The 19,023-nt window shown below is 48.9% G+C and overlaps 35 non-coding genes across 35 annotated transcripts; all 35 read left to right on the forward strand.

The window, feature by feature from the left end:
- The first annotated feature begins 282 nt into the window (after positions 1-282).
- On the forward strand, positions 283-355 carry Trnak-uuu (transfer RNA lysine (anticodon UUU)). The gene has a single exon. It is a non-coding gene; the product is annotated as a tRNA-Lys (tRNA).
- A 138-nt stretch (positions 356-493) lies between these two features.
- Trnas-cga (transfer RNA serine (anticodon CGA)) lies at positions 494-575 on the forward strand. Its single transcript has one exon. It is a non-coding gene; the product is annotated as a tRNA-Ser (tRNA).
- Positions 576-1,146: 571 nt separating this feature from the next.
- Trnas-uga (transfer RNA serine (anticodon UGA)) lies at positions 1,147-1,228 on the forward strand. Its single transcript has one exon. It is a non-coding gene; the product is annotated as a tRNA-Ser (tRNA).
- A 613-nt stretch (positions 1,229-1,841) lies between these two features.
- Positions 1,842-1,914, forward strand: Trnaf-gaa (transfer RNA phenylalanine (anticodon GAA)). The gene has a single exon. It is a non-coding gene; the product is annotated as a tRNA-Phe (tRNA).
- A 539-nt stretch (positions 1,915-2,453) lies between these two features.
- Trnak-uuu (transfer RNA lysine (anticodon UUU)) lies at positions 2,454-2,526 on the forward strand. The gene has a single exon. It is a non-coding gene; the product is annotated as a tRNA-Lys (tRNA).
- Positions 2,527-2,664: 138 nt separating this feature from the next.
- Positions 2,665-2,746, forward strand: Trnas-cga (transfer RNA serine (anticodon CGA)). Its single transcript has one exon. It is a non-coding gene; the product is annotated as a tRNA-Ser (tRNA).
- Positions 2,747-3,317: 571 nt separating this feature from the next.
- Trnas-uga (transfer RNA serine (anticodon UGA)) lies at positions 3,318-3,399 on the forward strand. The gene has a single exon. It is a non-coding gene; the product is annotated as a tRNA-Ser (tRNA).
- Positions 3,400-4,012: 613 nt separating this feature from the next.
- Trnaf-gaa (transfer RNA phenylalanine (anticodon GAA)) lies at positions 4,013-4,085 on the forward strand. The gene has a single exon. It is a non-coding gene; the product is annotated as a tRNA-Phe (tRNA).
- Positions 4,086-4,624: 539 nt separating this feature from the next.
- On the forward strand, positions 4,625-4,697 carry Trnak-uuu (transfer RNA lysine (anticodon UUU)). Its single transcript has one exon. It is a non-coding gene; the product is annotated as a tRNA-Lys (tRNA).
- Positions 4,698-4,835: 138 nt separating this feature from the next.
- Trnas-cga (transfer RNA serine (anticodon CGA)) lies at positions 4,836-4,917 on the forward strand. The gene has a single exon. It is a non-coding gene; the product is annotated as a tRNA-Ser (tRNA).
- A 571-nt stretch (positions 4,918-5,488) lies between these two features.
- On the forward strand, positions 5,489-5,570 carry Trnas-uga (transfer RNA serine (anticodon UGA)). Its single transcript has one exon. It is a non-coding gene; the product is annotated as a tRNA-Ser (tRNA).
- Positions 5,571-6,183: 613 nt separating this feature from the next.
- Positions 6,184-6,256, forward strand: Trnaf-gaa (transfer RNA phenylalanine (anticodon GAA)). The gene has a single exon. It is a non-coding gene; the product is annotated as a tRNA-Phe (tRNA).
- Positions 6,257-6,795: 539 nt separating this feature from the next.
- On the forward strand, positions 6,796-6,868 carry Trnak-uuu (transfer RNA lysine (anticodon UUU)). Its single transcript has one exon. It is a non-coding gene; the product is annotated as a tRNA-Lys (tRNA).
- A 138-nt stretch (positions 6,869-7,006) lies between these two features.
- Trnas-cga (transfer RNA serine (anticodon CGA)) lies at positions 7,007-7,088 on the forward strand. The gene has a single exon. It is a non-coding gene; the product is annotated as a tRNA-Ser (tRNA).
- A 702-nt stretch (positions 7,089-7,790) lies between these two features.
- Positions 7,791-7,872, forward strand: Trnas-uga (transfer RNA serine (anticodon UGA)). The gene has a single exon. It is a non-coding gene; the product is annotated as a tRNA-Ser (tRNA).
- A 611-nt stretch (positions 7,873-8,483) lies between these two features.
- Positions 8,484-8,556, forward strand: Trnaf-gaa (transfer RNA phenylalanine (anticodon GAA)). Its single transcript has one exon. It is a non-coding gene; the product is annotated as a tRNA-Phe (tRNA).
- A 539-nt stretch (positions 8,557-9,095) lies between these two features.
- Positions 9,096-9,168, forward strand: Trnak-uuu (transfer RNA lysine (anticodon UUU)). The gene has a single exon. It is a non-coding gene; the product is annotated as a tRNA-Lys (tRNA).
- Positions 9,169-9,306: 138 nt separating this feature from the next.
- Trnas-cga (transfer RNA serine (anticodon CGA)) lies at positions 9,307-9,388 on the forward strand. The gene has a single exon. It is a non-coding gene; the product is annotated as a tRNA-Ser (tRNA).
- A 571-nt stretch (positions 9,389-9,959) lies between these two features.
- On the forward strand, positions 9,960-10,041 carry Trnas-uga (transfer RNA serine (anticodon UGA)). Its single transcript has one exon. It is a non-coding gene; the product is annotated as a tRNA-Ser (tRNA).
- Positions 10,042-10,654: 613 nt separating this feature from the next.
- On the forward strand, positions 10,655-10,727 carry Trnaf-gaa (transfer RNA phenylalanine (anticodon GAA)). The gene has a single exon. It is a non-coding gene; the product is annotated as a tRNA-Phe (tRNA).
- A 539-nt stretch (positions 10,728-11,266) lies between these two features.
- Positions 11,267-11,339, forward strand: Trnak-uuu (transfer RNA lysine (anticodon UUU)). Its single transcript has one exon. It is a non-coding gene; the product is annotated as a tRNA-Lys (tRNA).
- Positions 11,340-11,477: 138 nt separating this feature from the next.
- Positions 11,478-11,559, forward strand: Trnas-cga (transfer RNA serine (anticodon CGA)). Its single transcript has one exon. It is a non-coding gene; the product is annotated as a tRNA-Ser (tRNA).
- Positions 11,560-12,131: 572 nt separating this feature from the next.
- Positions 12,132-12,213, forward strand: Trnas-uga (transfer RNA serine (anticodon UGA)). Its single transcript has one exon. It is a non-coding gene; the product is annotated as a tRNA-Ser (tRNA).
- Positions 12,214-12,826: 613 nt separating this feature from the next.
- Trnaf-gaa (transfer RNA phenylalanine (anticodon GAA)) lies at positions 12,827-12,899 on the forward strand. The gene has a single exon. It is a non-coding gene; the product is annotated as a tRNA-Phe (tRNA).
- A 539-nt stretch (positions 12,900-13,438) lies between these two features.
- Positions 13,439-13,511, forward strand: Trnak-uuu (transfer RNA lysine (anticodon UUU)). Its single transcript has one exon. It is a non-coding gene; the product is annotated as a tRNA-Lys (tRNA).
- Positions 13,512-13,649: 138 nt separating this feature from the next.
- Trnas-cga (transfer RNA serine (anticodon CGA)) lies at positions 13,650-13,731 on the forward strand. Its single transcript has one exon. It is a non-coding gene; the product is annotated as a tRNA-Ser (tRNA).
- A 572-nt stretch (positions 13,732-14,303) lies between these two features.
- Positions 14,304-14,385, forward strand: Trnas-uga (transfer RNA serine (anticodon UGA)). Its single transcript has one exon. It is a non-coding gene; the product is annotated as a tRNA-Ser (tRNA).
- A 613-nt stretch (positions 14,386-14,998) lies between these two features.
- Trnaf-gaa (transfer RNA phenylalanine (anticodon GAA)) lies at positions 14,999-15,071 on the forward strand. Its single transcript has one exon. It is a non-coding gene; the product is annotated as a tRNA-Phe (tRNA).
- Positions 15,072-15,610: 539 nt separating this feature from the next.
- Positions 15,611-15,683, forward strand: Trnak-uuu (transfer RNA lysine (anticodon UUU)). Its single transcript has one exon. It is a non-coding gene; the product is annotated as a tRNA-Lys (tRNA).
- A 138-nt stretch (positions 15,684-15,821) lies between these two features.
- On the forward strand, positions 15,822-15,903 carry Trnas-cga (transfer RNA serine (anticodon CGA)). Its single transcript has one exon. It is a non-coding gene; the product is annotated as a tRNA-Ser (tRNA).
- Positions 15,904-16,474: 571 nt separating this feature from the next.
- On the forward strand, positions 16,475-16,556 carry Trnas-uga (transfer RNA serine (anticodon UGA)). The gene has a single exon. It is a non-coding gene; the product is annotated as a tRNA-Ser (tRNA).
- Positions 16,557-17,169: 613 nt separating this feature from the next.
- On the forward strand, positions 17,170-17,242 carry Trnaf-gaa (transfer RNA phenylalanine (anticodon GAA)). Its single transcript has one exon. It is a non-coding gene; the product is annotated as a tRNA-Phe (tRNA).
- A 543-nt stretch (positions 17,243-17,785) lies between these two features.
- Trnak-uuu (transfer RNA lysine (anticodon UUU)) lies at positions 17,786-17,858 on the forward strand. The gene has a single exon. It is a non-coding gene; the product is annotated as a tRNA-Lys (tRNA).
- Positions 17,859-17,996: 138 nt separating this feature from the next.
- Positions 17,997-18,078, forward strand: Trnas-cga (transfer RNA serine (anticodon CGA)). Its single transcript has one exon. It is a non-coding gene; the product is annotated as a tRNA-Ser (tRNA).
- Positions 18,079-18,650: 572 nt separating this feature from the next.
- Trnas-uga (transfer RNA serine (anticodon UGA)) lies at positions 18,651-18,732 on the forward strand. Its single transcript has one exon. It is a non-coding gene; the product is annotated as a tRNA-Ser (tRNA).
- Positions 18,733-19,023: the final 291 nt, after the last annotated feature.

Consider the following 19,023-nt stretch of genomic DNA (forward strand, 5'->3'; position numbering starts at 1 on the left):
TGCATTCGAAATGCTTGTGAATTTTCCAATTGCCCAGTGAGTGTCGACAAAACACGTAAATTCTCTGCTCCAACGTATGAGACGTAACAACTGGTACAATTTGTTGTTGCATCGTGTGTCAGCAGTCTTCGATAGTGTGTTACGGGCTTAGCGCGATAAGTTTGTAGACAGCATTTGGGCGACGTTTTATTAGTAACGGCCCCATGCAGCGATTGAACAACAGTAAAGGACATGAGTCAATGTATAGTTGTGCATCGTGGGAGGTTTTGCAGCCTTGTGTGAGCCCGGATAGCTCAGTCGGTAGAGCATTAGGCTTTTAACCTAAGGGTCCAGGGTTCAAGTCCCTGTCCGGGCGGAAATTTTAATACTTTGGTAGCGATTCGTCTGGTAGCGGTGGAAACGCTACGGAAAATAATGCAGCTACGCCGTTTTCTGACACCACAGTGTTTTAAACGGTAGCAGTTGCATGTGTCGAGAGAACACCGCGCTAACGGCAGTCGTGGCCGAGTGGTTAAGGCGTCTGACTCGAAATCAGATTCCCTCTGGGAGCGTAGGTTCGAATCCTACCGGCTGCGTGCGATTTTGCGTAAAGAGGAGCAAACGTTTTCGCACACATGTGACATGCGTGGGCGAATGCGGGTGCAACCAGTGATGCCATTCTCAACAAGACGAAAATTTCCGTTTTAAGAATACTGAGTTTTCGCGACGACAGCTACTTACTGTGCCTTTCGGTTCACCTCGCACTGACGCTGGGACTGCAGAAAGCCGTCGCTGAGATGGTGAGTACACAGATGTGCTCGAAAGTGTTGGACAGAGCGGACATTTCATTTTCTTTTTATGAATCGCAATTTCAATCATTCGAGTGCGGCAAAAGCAGTGGTGCAGCGTTTTTTTTTCTTTTCTTAAGATCTCGCAGCTGCTTGGAGGTATGTCCATCGTTTTAAGACGACAGAAAACTAGCGTCAGCGGTGCGTCAGTGGGAAGTCGGTGAAGTCGCCATTGGAGCCATAAGTCAGTGGGAAATTAGTACACTTTCGTAACGGCTAATGGAAACCCTACAGCAAAGAGTGAGGCCACGCCGTTTTCTGCCATCAGATTGCTTCTAAAGATGGCGGCTTCACTTGTCGGGAGTCGCTTCCGCCACCGGCAGTCGTGGCCGAGTGGTTAAGGCGTCTGACTTGAAATCAGATTCCCTCTGGGAGCGTAGGTTCGAGTCCTGCCGACTGCGAAAATTTTCTCGCTCTCAAAAGGCGGACGTTGCTAGGATGCACCTAGCAGTTGCGTCACTACTAAACACGTGGGTCACCAGCAATGTGCAGTGTTATTTGATCGAGGGCGCAGCGTTACAGTCGCCCCCAGAAGCCGCAGCTCATCTCCTAGTCTCACAGCCGTCCACCAGGTGTTAGTACAAGTGTCGCCTCACTGGGCAGTGCAGATGTGTCCATTTTAGCTTGCAGACGATGACGTGTAGCAATTTATGAGCTAACGCAAGTCGAATGTTTTACCGTGTGTATCTGCTAGATACTGCCTCTCATATGGTGGAGAGGCTCACTCCTTCTTGTGTCTCGTTCTCTGCACACGAGTTGCCCCTGGCATCGATATAGCACGTGTTTTCTAGCGTCAGCGTGGCGTCACGTCAAGTCAGCGAATTCAATATCACACGAATCGAGTCGACATGTTTGCTTGTTACGATGACGGAAGCTGAAGAAATGTGTGTGGAACTTCACTGCATCGGCTGCTCGCCCTTCAGCGTCCCTATGTCTTATCAGACGAAGGTGACTGTGAAATTGGCAACGAGGCACAAATTAACGAACACATGCAAATGGCAACCTTCGACGTCAGCCGAAATAGCTCAGTTGGGAGAGCGTTAGACTGAAGATCTAAAGGTCCCTGGTTCGATCCCGGGTTTCGGCAGGTATTCGTTTTCATGCGACGCCAATGGAATTACTCTGCGTTTGTGATAATGCAACTACCGCTGACAACAAAACTGACCCTCTCCTGTAGCTGTTCTGGTTGTCTATTGCATGCCATAAGAGGAACTTACTAGACAACTAACTCCCTTAGAAGCAAAAGAATTAAAAATATCCTACCGACTGCATTCCCTTTTCTGTGTCAGGTGGTGAAGAACATCTTCAACGGAACCGTGAAATGAGCGAAAGCGTGGGAAACATTGCATTCGAAATGCTTGTGAATTTTCCAATTGCCCAGTGAGTGTCGACAAAACACGTAAATTCTCTGCTCCAACGTATGAGACGTAACAACTGGTACAATTTGTTGTTGCATCGTGTGTCAGCAGTCTTCGATAGTGTGTTACGGGCTTAGCGCGATAAGTTTGTAGACAGCATTTGGGCGACGTTTTATTAGTAACGGCCCCATGCAGCGATTGAACAACAGTAAAGGACATGAGTCAATGTATAGTTGTGCATCGTGGGAGGTTTTGCAGCCTTGTGTGAGCCCGGATAGCTCAGTCGGTAGAGCATTAGGCTTTTAACCTAAGGGTCCAGGGTTCAAGTCCCTGTCCGGGCGGAAATTTTAATACTTTGGTAGCGATTCGTCTGGTAGCGGTGGAAACGCTACGGAAAATAATGCAGCTACGCCGTTTTCTGACACCACAGTGTTTTAAACGGTAGCAGTTGCATGTGTCGAGAGAACACCGCGCTAACGGCAGTCGTGGCCGAGTGGTTAAGGCGTCTGACTCGAAATCAGATTCCCTCTGGGAGCGTAGGTTCGAATCCTACCGGCTGCGTGCGATTTTGCGTAAAGAGGAGCAAACGTTTTCGCACACATGTGACATGCGTGGGCGAATGCGGGTGCAACCAGTGATGCCATTCTCAACAAGACGAAAATTTCCGTTTTAAGAATACTGAGTTTTCGCGACGACAGCTACTTACTGTGCCTTTCGGTTCACCTCGCACTGACGCTGGGACTGCAGAAAGCCGTCGCTGAGATGGTGAGTACACAGATGTGCTCGAAAGTGTTGGACAGAGCGGACATTTCATTTTCTTTTTATGAATCGCAATTTCAATCATTCGAGTGCGGCAAAAGCAGTGGTGCAGCGTTTTTTTTTCTTTTCTTAAGATCTCGCAGCTGCTTGGAGGTATGTCCATCGTTTTAAGACGACAGAAAACTAGCGTCAGCGGTGCGTCAGTGGGAAGTCGGTGAAGTCGCCATTGGAGCCATAAGTCAGTGGGAAATTAGTACACTTTCGTAACGGCTAATGGAAACCCTACAGCAAAGAGTGAGGCCACGCCGTTTTCTGCCATCAGATTGCTTCTAAAGATGGCGGCTTCACTTGTCGGGAGTCGCTTCCGCCACCGGCAGTCGTGGCCGAGTGGTTAAGGCGTCTGACTTGAAATCAGATTCCCTCTGGGAGCGTAGGTTCGAGTCCTGCCGACTGCGAAAATTTTCTCGCTCTCAAAAGGCGGACGTTGCTAGGATGCACCTAGCAGTTGCGTCACTACTAAACACGTGGGTCACCAGCAATGTGCAGTGTTATTTGATCGAGGGCGCAGCGTTACAGTCGCCCCCAGAAGCCGCAGCTCATCTCCTAGTCTCACAGCCGTCCACCAGGTGTTAGTACAAGTGTCGCCTCACTGGGCAGTGCAGATGTGTCCATTTTAGCTTGCAGACGATGACGTGTAGCAATTTATGAGCTAACGCAAGTCGAATGTTTTACCGTGTGTATCTGCTAGATACTGCCTCTCATATGGTGGAGAGGCTCACTCCTTCTTGTGTCTCGTTCTCTGCACACGAGTTGCCCCTGGCATCGATATAGCACGTGTTTTCTAGCGTCAGCGTGGCGTCACGTCAAGTCAGCGAATTCAATATCACACGAATCGAGTCGACATGTTTGCTTGTTACGATGACGGAAGCTGAAGAAATGTGTGTGGAACTTCACTGCATCGGCTGCTCGCCCTTCAGCGTCCCTATGTCTTATCAGACGAAGGTGACTGTGAAATTGGCAACGAGGCACAAATTAACGAACACATGCAAATGGCAACCTTCGACGTCAGCCGAAATAGCTCAGTTGGGAGAGCGTTAGACTGAAGATCTAAAGGTCCCTGGTTCGATCCCGGGTTTCGGCAGGTATTCGTTTTCATGCGACGCCAATGGAATTACTCTGCGTTTGTGATAATGCAACTACCGCTGACAACAAAACTGACCCTCTCCTGTAGCTGTTCTGGTTGTCTATTGCATGCCATAAGAGGAACTTACTAGACAACTAACTCCCTTAGAAGCAAAAGAATTAAAAATATCCTACCGACTGCATTCCCTTTTCTGTGTCAGGTGGTGAAGAACATCTTCAACGGAACCGTGAAATGAGCGAAAGCGTGGGAAACATTGCATTCGAAATGCTTGTGAATTTTCCAATTGCCCAGTGAGTGTCGACAAAACACGTAAATTCTCTGCTCCAACGTATGAGACGTAACAACTGGTACAATTTGTTGTTGCATCGTGTGTCAGCAGTCTTCGATAGTGTGTTACGGGCTTAGCGCGATAAGTTTGTAGACAGCATTTGGGCGACGTTTTATTAGTAACGGCCCCATGCAGCGATTGAACAACAGTAAAGGACATGAGTCAATGTATAGTTGTGCATCGTGGGAGGTTTTGCAGCCTTGTGTGAGCCCGGATAGCTCAGTCGGTAGAGCATTAGGCTTTTAACCTAAGGGTCCAGGGTTCAAGTCCCTGTCCGGGCGGAAATTTTAATACTTTGGTAGCGATTCGTCTGGTAGCGGTGGAAACGCTACGGAAAATAATGCAGCTACGCCGTTTTCTGACACCACAGTGTTTTAAACGGTAGCAGTTGCATGTGTCGAGAGAACACCGCGCTAACGGCAGTCGTGGCCGAGTGGTTAAGGCGTCTGACTCGAAATCAGATTCCCTCTGGGAGCGTAGGTTCGAATCCTACCGGCTGCGTGCGATTTTGCGTAAAGAGGAGCAAACGTTTTCGCACACATGTGACATGCGTGGGCGAATGCGGGTGCAACCAGTGATGCCATTCTCAACAAGACGAAAATTTCCGTTTTAAGAATACTGAGTTTTCGCGACGACAGCTACTTACTGTGCCTTTCGGTTCACCTCGCACTGACGCTGGGACTGCAGAAAGCCGTCGCTGAGATGGTGAGTACACAGATGTGCTCGAAAGTGTTGGACAGAGCGGACATTTCATTTTCTTTTTATGAATCGCAATTTCAATCATTCGAGTGCGGCAAAAGCAGTGGTGCAGCGTTTTTTTTTCTTTTCTTAAGATCTCGCAGCTGCTTGGAGGTATGTCCATCGTTTTAAGACGACAGAAAACTAGCGTCAGCGGTGCGTCAGTGGGAAGTCGGTGAAGTCGCCATTGGAGCCATAAGTCAGTGGGAAATTAGTACACTTTCGTAACGGCTAATGGAAACCCTACAGCAAAGAGTGAGGCCACGCCGTTTTCTGCCATCAGATTGCTTCTAAAGATGGCGGCTTCACTTGTCGGGAGTCGCTTCCGCCACCGGCAGTCGTGGCCGAGTGGTTAAGGCGTCTGACTTGAAATCAGATTCCCTCTGGGAGCGTAGGTTCGAGTCCTGCCGACTGCGAAAATTTTCTCGCTCTCAAAAGGCGGACGTTGCTAGGATGCACCTAGCAGTTGCGTCACTACTAAACACGTGGGTCACCAGCAATGTGCAGTGTTATTTGATCGAGGGCGCAGCGTTACAGTCGCCCCCAGAAGCCGCAGCTCATCTCCTAGTCTCACAGCCGTCCACCAGGTGTTAGTACAAGTGTCGCCTCACTGGGCAGTGCAGATGTGTCCATTTTAGCTTGCAGACGATGACGTGTAGCAATTTATGAGCTAACGCAAGTCGAATGTTTTACCGTGTGTATCTGCTAGATACTGCCTCTCATATGGTGGAGAGGCTCACTCCTTCTTGTGTCTCGTTCTCTGCACACGAGTTGCCCCTGGCATCGATATAGCACGTGTTTTCTAGCGTCAGCGTGGCGTCACGTCAAGTCAGCGAATTCAATATCACACGAATCGAGTCGACATGTTTGCTTGTTACGATGACGGAAGCTGAAGAAATGTGTGTGGAACTTCACTGCATCGGCTGCTCGCCCTTCAGCGTCCCTATGTCTTATCAGACGAAGGTGACTGTGAAATTGGCAACGAGGCACAAATTAACGAACACATGCAAATGGCAACCTTCGACGTCAGCCGAAATAGCTCAGTTGGGAGAGCGTTAGACTGAAGATCTAAAGGTCCCTGGTTCGATCCCGGGTTTCGGCAGGTATTCGTTTTCATGCGACGCCAATGGAATTACTCTGCGTTTGTGATAATGCAACTACCGCTGACAACAAAACTGACCCTCTCCTGTAGCTGTTCTGGTTGTCTATTGCATGCCATAAGAGGAACTTACTAGACAACTAACACCCTTAGAAGCAAAAGAATTAAAAATATCCTACCGACTGCATTCCCTTTTCTGTGTCAGGTGGTGAAGAACATCTTCAACGGAACCGTGAAATGAGCGAAAGCGTGGGAAACATTGCATTCGAAATGCTTGTGAATTTTCCAATTGCCCAGTGAGTGTCGACAAAACACGTAAATTCTCTGCTCCAACGTATGAGACGTAACAACTGGTACAATTTGTTGTTGCATCGTGTGTCAGCAGTCTTCGATAGTGTGTTACGGGCTTAGCGCGATAAGTTTGTAGACAGCATTTGGGCGACGTTTTATTAGTAACGGCCCCATGCAGCGATTGAACAACAGTAAAGGACATGAGTCAATGTATAGTTGTGCATCGTGGGAGGTTTTGCAGCCTTGTGTGAGCCCGGATAGCTCAGTCGGTAGAGCATTAGGCTTTTAACCTAAGGGTCCAGGGTTCAAGTCCCTGTCCGGGCGGAAATTTTAATACTTTGGTAGCGATTCGTCTGGTAGCGGTGGAAACGCTACGGAAAATAATGCAGCTACGCCGTTTTCTGACACCACAGTGTTTTAAACGGTAGCAGTTGCATGTGTCGAGAGAACACCGCGCTAACGGCAGTCGTGGCCGAGTGGTTAAGGCGTCTGACTCGAAATCAGATTCCCTCTGGGAGCGTAGGTTCGAATCCTACCGGCTGCGTGCGATTTTGCGTAAAGAGGAGCAAACGTTTTCGCACACATGTGACATGCGTGGGCGAATGCGGGTGCAACCAGTGATGCCATTCTCAACAAGACGAAAATTTCCGTTTTAAGAATACTGAGTTTTCGCGACGACAGCTACTTACTGTGCCTTTCGGTTCACCTCGCACTGACGCTGGGACTGCAGAAAGCCGTCGCTGAGATGGTGAGTACACAGATGTGCTCGAAAGTGTTGGACAGAGCGGACATTTCATTTTCTTTTTATGAATCGCAATTTCAATCATTCGAGTGCGGCAAAAGCAGTGGTGCAGCGTTTTTTTTTTCTTTTCTTAAGATCTCGCAGCTGCTTGGAGGTATGTCCATCGTTTTAAGACGACAGAAAACTAGCGTCAGCGGTGCGTCAGTGGGAAGTCGGTGAAGTCGCCATTGGAGCCATAAGCCAGCAATTACGACATGCGAAACACTCGCACACCACGCAGCTGTACGATAATGCTCGTGCGTGGGCCCGCGTAGCTGAGTCGGTAGAGCGTTAGGTTTTCAACCGAAGGGTCCTGGGTTCAAGTCCCTGTCTGGGCGAAAATTAGTACACTTTCGTAACGGCTAATGGAAACCCTAGAGCAAAGAGTGAGGCCACGCCGTTTTCTGCCACCAGATTGCTTCTAAAGATGGCGGTTTGACTTGTCGGGAGTCGCTTCCGCCACCGGCAGTCGTGGCCGAGTGGTTAAGGCGTCTGACTTGAAATCAGATTCCCTCTGGGAGCGTAGGTTCGAGTCCTGCCGACTGCGAAAATTTTCTCGCTCTCAAAAGGCGGACGTTGAGCTGCATCCTAGCAGTTGCGTCACTACTAAACACGTGGGTCACCAGCAATGTGCAGTGTTATTTGATCGAGGGCGCAGCGTTACAGTCGCCCCCAGAAGCCGCAGCTCATCTCCTAGTCTCACAGCCGTCCACCAGGTGTTAGTACAAGTGTCGCCTCACTGGGCAGTGCAGATGTGTCCATTTTAGCTTGCAGACGATGACGTGTAGCAATTTATGAGCTAACGCAAGTCGAATGTTTTACCGTGTGTATCTGCTAGATACTGCCTCTCATATGGTGGAGAGGCTCACTCCTTCTTGTGTCTCGTTCTCTGCACACGAGTTGCCCCTGGCATCGATATAGCACGTGTTTTCTAGCGTCAGCGTGGCGTCACGTCAAGTCAGCGAATTCAATATCACACGAATCGAGTCGACATGTTTGCTTGTTACGATGACGGAAGCTGAAGAAATGTGTGTGGAACTTCACTGCATCGGCTGCTCGCCCTTCAGCGTCCCTATGTCTTATCAGACGAAGGTGACTGTGAAATTGGCAACGAGGCACAAATTAACGAACACATGCAAATGGCAACCTTCGACGTCAGCCGAAATAGCTCAGTTGGGAGAGCGTTAGACTGAAGATCTAAAGGTCCCTGGTTCGATCCCGGGTTTCGGCAGGTATTCGTTTTCATGCGACGCCAATGGAATTACTCTGCGTTTGTGATAATGCAACTACCGCTGACAACAAAACTGACCCTCTCCTGTAGCTGTTCTGGTTGTCTATTGCATGCCATAAGAGGAACTTACTAGACAACTAACTCCCTTAGAAGCAAAAGAATTAAAAATATCCTACCGACTGCATTCCCTTTTCTGTGTCAGGTGGTGAAGAACATCTTCAACGGAACCGTGAAATGAGCGAAAGCGTGGGAAACATTGCATTCGAAATGCTTGTGAATTTTCCAATTGCCCAGTGAGTGTCGACAAAACACGTAAATTCTCTGCTCCAACGTATGAGACGTAACAACTGGTACAATTTGTTGTTGCATCGTGTGTCAGCAGTCTTCGATAGTGTGTTACGGGCTTAGCGCGATAAGTTTGTAGACAGCATTTGGGCGACGTTTTATTAGTAACGGCCCCATGCAGCGATTGAACAACAGTAAAGGACATGAGTCAATGTATAGTTGTGCATCGTGGGAGGTTTTGCAGCCTTGTGTGAGCCCGGATAGCTCAGTCGGTAGAGCATTAGGCTTTTAACCTAAGGGTCCAGGGTTCAAGTCCCTGTCCGGGCGGAAATTTTAATACTTTGGTAGCGATTCGTCTGGTAGCGGTGGAAACGCTACGGAAAATAATGCAGCTACGCCGTTTTCTGACACCACAGTGTTTTAAACGGTAGCAGTTGCATGTGTCGAGAGAACACCGCGCTAACGGCAGTCGTGGCCGAGTGGTTAAGGCGTCTGACTCGAAATCAGATTCCCTCTGGGAGCGTAGGTTCGAATCCTACCGGCTGCGTGCGATTTTGCGTAAAGAGGAGCAAACGTTTTCGCACACATGTGACATGCGTGGGCGAATGCGGGTGCAACCAGTGATGCCATTCTCAACAAGACGAAAATTTCCGTTTTAAGAATACTGAGTTTTCGCGACGACAGCTACTTACTGTGCCTTTCGGTTCACCTCGCACTGACGCTGGGACTGCAGAAAGCCGTCGCTGAGATGGTGAGTACACAGATGTGCTCGAAAGTGTTGGACAGAGCGGACATTTCATTTTCTTTTTATGAATCGCAATTTCAATCATTCGAGTGCGGCAAAAGCAGTGGTGCAGCGTTTTTTTTTCTTTTCTTAAGATCTCGCAGCTGCTTGGAGGTATGTCCATCGTTTTAAGACGACAGAAAACTAGCGTCAGCGGTGCGTCAGTGGGAAGTCGGTGAAGTCGCCATTGGAGCCATAAGTCAGTGGGAAATTAGTACACTTTCGTAACGGCTAATGGAAACCCTACAGCAAAGAGTGAGGCCACGCCGTTTTCTGCCATCAGATTGCTTCTAAAGATGGCGGCTTCACTTGTCGGGAGTCGCTTCCGCCACCGGCAGTCGTGGCCGAGTGGTTAAGGCGTCTGACTTGAAATCAGATTCCCTCTGGGAGCGTAGGTTCGAGTCCTGCCGACTGCGAAAATTTTCTCGCTCTCAAAAGGCGGACGTTGCTAGGATGCACCTAGCAGTTGCGTCACTACTAAACACGTGGGTCACCAGCAATGTGCAGTGTTATTTGATCGAGGGCGCAGCGTTACAGTCGCCCCCAGAAGCCGCAGCTCATCTCCTAGTCTCACAGCCGTCCACCAGGTGTTAGTACAAGTGTCGCCTCACTGGGCAGTGCAGATGTGTCCATTTTAGCTTGCAGACGATGACGTGTAGCAATTTATGAGCTAACGCAAGTCGAATGTTTTACCGTGTGTATCTGCTAGATACTGCCTCTCATATGGTGGAGAGGCTCACTCCTTCTTGTGTCTCGTTCTCTGCACACGAGTTGCCCCTGGCATCGATATAGCACGTGTTTTCTAGCGTCAGCGTGGCGTCACGTCAAGTCAGCGAATTCAATATCACACGAATCGAGTCGACATGTTTGCTTGTTACGATGACGGAAGCTGAAGAAATGTGTGTGGAACTTCACTGCATCGGCTGCTCGCCCTTCAGCGTCCCTATGTCTTATCAGACGAAGGTGACTGTGAAATTGGCAACGAGGCACAAATTAACGAACACATGCAAATGGCAACCTTCGACGTCAGCCGAAATAGCTCAGTTGGGAGAGCGTTAGACTGAAGATCTAAAGGTCCCTGGTTCGATCCCGGGTTTCGGCAGGTATTCGTTTTCATGCGACGCCAATGGAATTACTCTGCGTTTGTGATAATGCAACTACCGCTGACAACAAAACTGACCCTCTCCTGTAGCTGTTCTGGTTGTCTATTGCATGCCATAAGAGGAACTTACTAGACAACTAACTCCCTTAGAAGCAAAAGAATTAAAAATATCCTACCGACTGCATTCCCTTTTCTGTGTCAGGTGGTGAAGAACATCTTCAACGGAACCGTGAAATGAGCGAAAGCGTGGGAAACATTGCATTCGAAATGCTTGTGAATTTTCCAATTGCCCAGTGAGTGTCGACAAAACACGTAAATTCTCTGCTCCAACGTATGAGACGTAACAACTGGTACAATTTGTTGTTGCATCGTGTGTCAGCAGTCTTCGATAGTGTGTTACGGGCTTAGCGCGATAAGTTTGTAGACAGCATTTGGGCGACGTTTTATTAGTAACGGCCCCATGCAGCGATTGAACAACAGTAAAGGACATGAGTCAATGTATAGTTGTGCATCGTGGGAGGTTTTGCAGCCTTGTGTGAGCCCGGATAGCTCAGTCGGTAGAGCATTAGGCTTTTAACCTAAGGGTCCAGGGTTCAAGTCCCTGTCCGGGCGGAAATTTTAATACTTTGGTAGCGATTCGTCTGGTAGCGGTGGAAACGCTACGGAAAATAATGCAGCTACGCCGTTTTCTGACACCACAGTGTTTTAAACGGTAGCAGTTGCATGTGTCGAGAGAACACCGCGCTAACGGCAGTCGTGGCCGAGTGGTTAAGGCGTCTGACTCGAAATCAGATTCCCTCTGGGAGCGTAGGTTCGAATCCTACCGGCTGCGTGCGATTTTGCGTAAAGAGGAGCAAACGTTTTCGCACACATGTGACATGCGTGGGCGAATGCGGGTGCAACCAGTGATGCCATTCTCAACAAGACGAAAATTTCCGTTTTAAGAATACTGAGTTTTCGCGACGACAGCTACTTACTGTGCCTTTCGGTTCACCTCGCACTGACGCTGGGACTGCAGAAAGCCGTCGCTGAGATGGTGAGTACACAGATGTGCTCGAAAGTGTTGGACAGAGCGGACATTTCATTTTCTTTTTATGAATCGCAATTTCAATCATTCGAGTGCGGCAAAAGCAGTGGTGCAGCGTTTTTTTTTTCTTTTCTTAAGATCTCGCAGCTGCTTGGAGGTATGTCCATCGTTTTAAGACGACAGAAAACTAGCGTCAGCGGTGCGTCAGTGGGAAGTCGGTGAAGTCGCCATTGGAGCCATAAGTCAGTGGGAAATTAGTACACTTTCGTAACGGCTAATGGAAACCCTACAGCAAAGAGTGAGGCCACGCCGTTTTCTGCCATCAGATTGCTTCTAAAGATGGCGGCTTCACTTGTCGGGAGTCGCTTCCGCCACCGGCAGTCGTGGCCGAGTGGTTAAGGCGTCTGACTTGAAATCAGATTCCCTCTGGGAGCGTAGGTTCGAGTCCTGCCGACTGCGAAAATTTTCTCGCTCTCAAAAGGCGGACGTTGCTAGGATGCACCTAGCAGTTGCGTCACTACTAAACACGTGGGTCACCAGCAATGTGCAGTGTTATTTGATCGAGGGCGCAGCGTTACAGTCGCCCCCAGAAGCCGCAGCTCATCTCCTAGTCTCACAGCCGTCCACCAGGTGTTAGTACAAGTGTCGCCTCACTGGGCAGTGCAGATGTGTCCATTTTAGCTTGCAGACGATGACGTGTAGCAATTTATGAGCTAACGCAAGTCGAATGTTTTACCGTGTGTATCTGCTAGATACTGCCTCTCATATGGTGGAGAGGCTCACTCCTTCTTGTGTCTCGTTCTCTGCACACGAGTTGCCCCTGGCATCGATATAGCACGTGTTTTCTAGCGTCAGCGTGGCGTCACGTCAAGTCAGCGAATTCAATATCACACGAATCGAGTCGACATGTTTGCTTGTTACGATGACGGAAGCTGAAGAAATGTGTGTGGAACTTCACTGCATCGGCTGCTCGCCCTTCAGCGTCCCTATGTCTTATCAGACGAAGGTGACTGTGAAATTGGCAACGAGGCACAAATTAACGAACACATGCAAATGGCAACCTTCGACGTCAGCCGAAATAGCTCAGTTGGGAGAGCGTTAGACTGAAGATCTAAAGGTCCCTGGTTCGATCCCGGGTTTCGGCAGGTATTCGTTTTCATGCGACGCCAATGGAATTACTCTGCGTTTGTGATAATGCAACTACCGCTGACAACAAAACTGACCCTCTCCTGTAGCTGTTCTGGTTGTCTATTGCATGCCATAAGAGGAACTTACTAGACAACTAACTCCCTTAGAAGCAAAAGAATTAAAAATATCCTACTGACTGCATTCCCTTTTCTGTGTCAGGTGGTGAAGAACATCTTCAACGGAACCGTGAAATGAGCGAAAGCGTGGGAAACATTGCATTCGAAATGCTTGTGAATTTTCCAATTGCCCAGTGAGTGTCGACAAAACACGTAAATTCTCTGCTCCAACGTATGAGACGTAACAACTGGTACAATTTGTTGTTGCATCGTGTGTCAGCAGTCTTCGATAGTGTGTTACGGGCTTAGCGCGATAAGTTTGTAGACAGCATTTGGGCGACGTTTTATTAGTAACGGCCCCATGCAGCGATTGAACAACAGTAAAGGACATGAGTCAATGTATAGTTGTGCATCGTGGGAGGTTTTGCAGCCTTGTGTGAGCCCGGATAGCTCAGTCGGTAGAGCATTAGGCTTTTAACCTAAGGGTCCAGGGTTCAAGTCCCTGTCCGGGCGGAAATTTTAATACTTTGGTAGCGATTCGTCTGGTAGCGGTGGAAACGCTACGGAAAATAATGCAGCTACGCCGTTTTCTGACACCACAGTGTTTTAAACGGTAGCAGTTGCATGTGTCGAGAGAACACCGCGCTAACGGCAGTCGTGGCCGAGTGGTTAAGGCGTCTGACTCGAAATCAGATTCCCTCTGGGAGCGTAGGTTCGAATCCTACCGGCTGCGTGCGATTTTGCGTAAAGAGGAGCAAACGTTTTCGCACACATGTGACATGCGTGGGCGAATGCGGGTGCAACCAGTGATGCCATTCTCAACAAGACGAAAATTTCCGTTTTAAGAATACTGAGTTTTCGCGACGACAGCTACTTACTGTGCCTTTCGGTTCACCTCGCACTGACGCTGGGACTGCAGAAAGCCGTCGCTGAGATGGTGAGTACACAGATGTGCTCGAAAGTGTTGGACAGAGCGGACATTTCATTTTCTTTTTATGAATCGCAATTTCAATCATTCGAGTGCGGCAAAAGCAGTGGTGCAGCGTTTTTTTTTTCTTTTCTTAAGATCTCGCAGCTGCTTGGAGGTATGTCCATCGTTTTAAGACGACAGAAAACTAGCGTCAGCGGTGCGTCAGTGGGAAGTCGGTGAAGTCGCCATTGGAGCCATAAGTCAGTGGGAAATTAGTACACTTTCGTAACGGCTAATGGAAACCCTACAGCAAAGAGTGAGGCCACGCCGTTTTCTGCCATCAGATTGCTTCTAAAGATGGCGGCTTCACTTGTCGGGAGTCGCTTCCGCCACCGGCAGTCGTGGCCGAGTGGTTAAGGCGTCTGACTTGAAATCAGATTCCCTCTGGGAGCGTAGGTTCGAGTCCTGCCGACTGCGAAAATTTTCTCGCTCTCAAAAGGCGGACGTTGCTAGGATGCACCTAGCAGTTGCGTCACTACTAAACACGTGGGTCACCAGCAATGTGCAGTGTTATTTGATCGAGGGCGCAGCGTTACAGTCGCCCCCAGAAGCCGCAGCTCATCTCCTAGTCTCACAGCCGTCCACCAGGTGTTAGTACAAGTGTCGCCTCACTGGGCAGTGCAGATGTGTCCATTTTAGCTTGCAGACGATGACGTGTAGCAATTTATGAGCTAACGCAAGTCGAATGTTTTACCGTGTGTATCTGCTAGATACTGCCTCTCATATGGTGGAGAGGCTCACTCCTTCTTGTGTCTCGTTCTCTGCACACGAGTTGCCCCTGGCATCGATATAGCACGTGTTTTCTAGCGTCAGCGTGGCGTCACGTCAAGTCAGCGAATTCAATATCACACGAATCGAGTCGACATGTTTGCTTGTTACGATGACGGAAGCTGAAGAAATGTGTGTGGAACTTCACTGCATCGGCTGCTCGCCCTTCAGCGTCCCTATGTCTTATCAGACGAAGGTGACTGTGAAATTGGCAACGAGGCACAAATTAACGAACACATGCAAATGGCAACCTTCGACGTCAGCCGAAATAGCTCAGTTGGGAGAGCGTTAGACTGAAGATCTAAAGGTCCCTGGTTCGATCCCGGGTTTCGGCAGGTATTCGTTTTCATGCGACGCCAATGGAATTACTCTGCGTTTGTGATAATGCAACTACCGCTGACAACAAAACTGACCCTCTCCTGTAGCTGTTCTGGTTGTCTATTGCATGCCATAAGAGGAACTTACTAGACAACTAACTCCCTTAGAAGCAAAAGAATTAAAAATATCCTACCGACTGCATTCCCTTTTCTGTGTCAGGTGGTGAAGAACATCTTCAACGGAACCGTGAAATGAGCGAAAGCGTGGGAAACATTGCATTCGAAATGCTTGTGAATTTTCCAATTGCCCAGTGAGTGTCGACAAAACACGTAAATTCTCTGCTCCAACGTATGAGACGTAACAACTGGTACAATTTGTTGTTGCATCGTGTGTCAGCAGTCTTCGATAGTGTGTTACGGGCTTAGCGCGATAAGTTTGTAGACAGCATTTGGGCGACGTTTTATTAGTAACGGCCCCATGCAGCGATTGAACAACAGTAAAGGACATGAGTCAATGTATAGTTGTGCATCGTGGGAGGTTTTGCAGCCTTGTGTGAGCCCGGATAGCTCAGTCGGTAGAGCATTAGGCTTTTAACCTAAGGGTCCAGGGTTCAAGTCCCTGTCCGGGCGGAAATTTTAATACTTTGGTAGCGATTCGTCTGGTAGCGGTGGAAACGCTACGGAAAATAATGCAGCTACGCCGTTTTCTGACACCACAGTGTTTTAAACGGTAGCAGTTGCATGTGTCGAGAGAACACCGCGCTAACGGCAGTCGTGGCCGAATGGTTAAGGCGTCTGACTCGAAATCAGATTCCCTCTGGGAGCGTAGGTTCGAATCCTACCGGCTGCGTGCGATTTTGCGTAAAGAGGAGCAAACGTTTTCGCACACATGTGACATGCGTGGGCGAATGCGGGTGCAACCAGTGATGCCATTCTCAACAAGACGAAAATTTCCGTTTTAAGAATACTGAGTTTTCGCGACGACAGCTACTTACTGTGCCTTTCGGTTCACCTCGCACTGACGCTGGGACTGCAGAAAGCCGTCGCTGAGATGGTGAGTACACAGATGTGCTCGAAAGTGTTGGACAGAGCGGACATTTCATTTTCTTTTTATGAATCGCAATTTCAATCATTCGAGTGCGGCAAAAGCAGTGGTGCAGCGTTTTTTTTTCTTTTCTTAAGATCTCGCAGCTGCTTGGAGGTATGTCCATCGTTTTAAGACGACAGAAAACTAGCGTCAGCGGTGCGTCAGTGGGAAGTCGGTGAAGTCGCCATTGGAGCCATAAGTCAGTGGGAAATTAGTACACTTTCGTAACGGCTAATGGAAACCCTACAGCAAAGAGTGAGGCCACGCCGTTTTCTGCCATCAGATTGCTTCTAAAGATGGCGGCTTCACTTGTCGGGAGTCGCTTCCGCCACCGGCAGTCGTGGCCGAGTGGTTAAGGCGTCTGACTTGAAATCAGATTCCCTCTGGGAGCGTAGGTTCGAGTCCTGCCGACTGCGAAAATTTTCTCGCTCTCAAAAGGCGGACGTTGCTAGGATGCACCTAGCAGTTGCGTCACTACTAAACACGTGGGTCACCAGCAATGTGCAGTGTTATTTGATCGAGGGCGCAGCGTTACAGTCGCCCCCAGAAGCCGCAGCTCATCTCCTAGTCTCACAGCCGTCCACCAGGTGTTAGTACAAGTGTCGCCTCACTGGGCAGTGCAGATGTGTCCATTTTAGCTTGCAGACGATGACGTGTAGCAATTTATGAGCTAACGCAAGTCGAATGTTTTACCGTGTGTATCTGCTAGATACTGCCTCTCATATGGTGGAGAGGCTCACTCCTTCTTGTGTCTCGTTCTCTGCACACGAGTTGCCCCTGGCATCGATATAGCACGTGTTTTCTAGCGTCAGCGTGGCGTCACGTCAAGTCAGCGAATTCAATATCACACGAATCGAGTCGACATGTTTGCTTGTTACGATGACGGAAGCTGAAGAAATGTGTGTGGAACTTCACTGCATCGGCTGCTCGCCCTTCAGCGTCCCTATGTCTTATCAGACGAAGGTGACTGTGAAATTGGCAACGAGGCACAAATTAACGAACACATGCAAATGGCAACCTTCGACGTCAGCCGAAATAGCTCAGTTGGGAGAGCGTTAGACTGAAGATCTAAAGGTCCCTGGTTCGATCCCGGGTTTCGGCAGGTATTCGTTTTCATGCGACGCCAATGGAATTACTCTGCGTTTGTGATAATGCAACTACCGCTGACAACAAAACTGACCCTCTCCTGTAGCTGTTCTGGTTGTCTATTGCATGCCATAAGAGGAACTTACTAGACAACTAACTCCCTTAGAAGCAAAAGAATTAAAAATATCCTACCGACTGCATTCCCTTTTCTGTGTCAGGTGGTGAAGAACATCTTCAACGGAACCGTGAAATGAGCGAAAGCGTGGGAAACATTGCATTCGAAATGCTTGTGAATTTTCCAATTGCCCAGTGAGTGTCGACAAAACACGTAAATTCTCTGCTCCAACGTATGAGACGTAACAACTGGTACAATTTGTTGTTGCATCGTGTGTCAGCAGTCTTCGATAGTGTGTTACGGGCTTAGCGCGATAAGTTTGTAGACAGCATTTGGGCGACGTTTTATTAGTAACGGCCCCATGCAGCGATTGAACAACAGTAAAGGACATGAGTCAATGTATAGTTGTGCATCGTGGGAGGTTTTGCAGCCTTGTGTGAGCCCGGCCGGATAGCTCAGTCAGTAGAGCATTAGGCTTTTAACCTAAGGGTCCAGGGTTCAAGTCCCTGTCCGGGCGGAAATTTTAATACTTTGGTAGCGATTCGTCTGGTAGCGGTGGAAACGCTACGGAAAATAATGCAGCTACGCCGTTTTCTGACACCACAGTGTTTTAAACGGTAGCAGTTGCATGTGTCGAGAGAACACCGCGCTAACGGCAGTCGTGGCCGAGTGGTTAAGGCGTCTGACTCGAAATCAGATTCCCTCTGGGAGCGTAGGTTCGAATCCTACCGGCTGCGTGCGATTTTGCGTAAAGAGGAGCAAACGTTTTCGCACACATGTGACATGCGTGGGCGAATGCGGGTGCAACCAGTGATGCCATTCTCAACAAGACGAAAATTTCCGTTTTAAGAATACTGAGTTTTCGCGACGACAGCTACTTACTGTGCCTTTCGGTTCACCTCGCACTGACGCTGGGACTGCAGAAAGCCGTCGCTGAGATGGTGAGTACACAGATGTGCTCGAAAGTGTTGGACAGAGCGGACATTTCATTTTCTTTTTATGAATCGCAATTTCAATCATTCGAGTGCGGCAAAAGCAGTGGTGCAGCGTTTTTTTTTTCTTTTCTTAAGATCTCGCAGCTGCTTGGAGGTATGTCCATCGTTTTAAGACGACAGAAAACTAGCGTCAGCGGTGCGTCAGTGGGAAGTCGGTGAAGTCGCCATTGGAGCCATAAGTCAGTGGGAAATTAGTACACTTTCGTAACGGCTAATGGAAACCCTACAGCAAAGAGTGAGGCCACGCCGTTTTCTGCCATCAGATTGCTTCTAAAGATGGCGGCTTCACTTGTCGGGAGTCGCTTCCGCCACCGGCAGTCGTGGCCGAGTGGTTAAGGCGTCTGACTTGAAATCAGATTCCCTCTGGGAGCGTAGGTTCGAGTCCTGCCGACTGCGAAAATTTTCTCGCTCTCAAAAGGCGGCCGTTGAGCTGCATCCTAGCAGTTGCGTCACTACTAAACACGTGGGTCACCAGCAATGTGCAGTGTTATTTGATCGAGGGCGCAGCGTTACAGTCGCCCCCAGAAGCCGCAGCTCATCTCCTAGTCTCACAGCCGTCCACCAGGTGTTAGTACAAGTGTCGCCTCACTGGGCAGTGCAGATGTGTCCATTTTAGCTTGCAGACGATGACGTGTAGCAATTTATGAGCTAACGCAAGTCGAATGTTTTACCGTGTGTATCTGCTAG

This window comes from Schistocerca cancellata, unplaced genomic scaffold (genome assembly GCF_023864275.1).
Source record: "Schistocerca cancellata isolate TAMUIC-IGC-003103 unplaced genomic scaffold, iqSchCanc2.1 HiC_scaffold_594, whole genome shotgun sequence".
NCBI classification, from domain to species: Eukaryota; Metazoa; Arthropoda; class Insecta; order Orthoptera; family Acrididae; genus Schistocerca; species Schistocerca cancellata.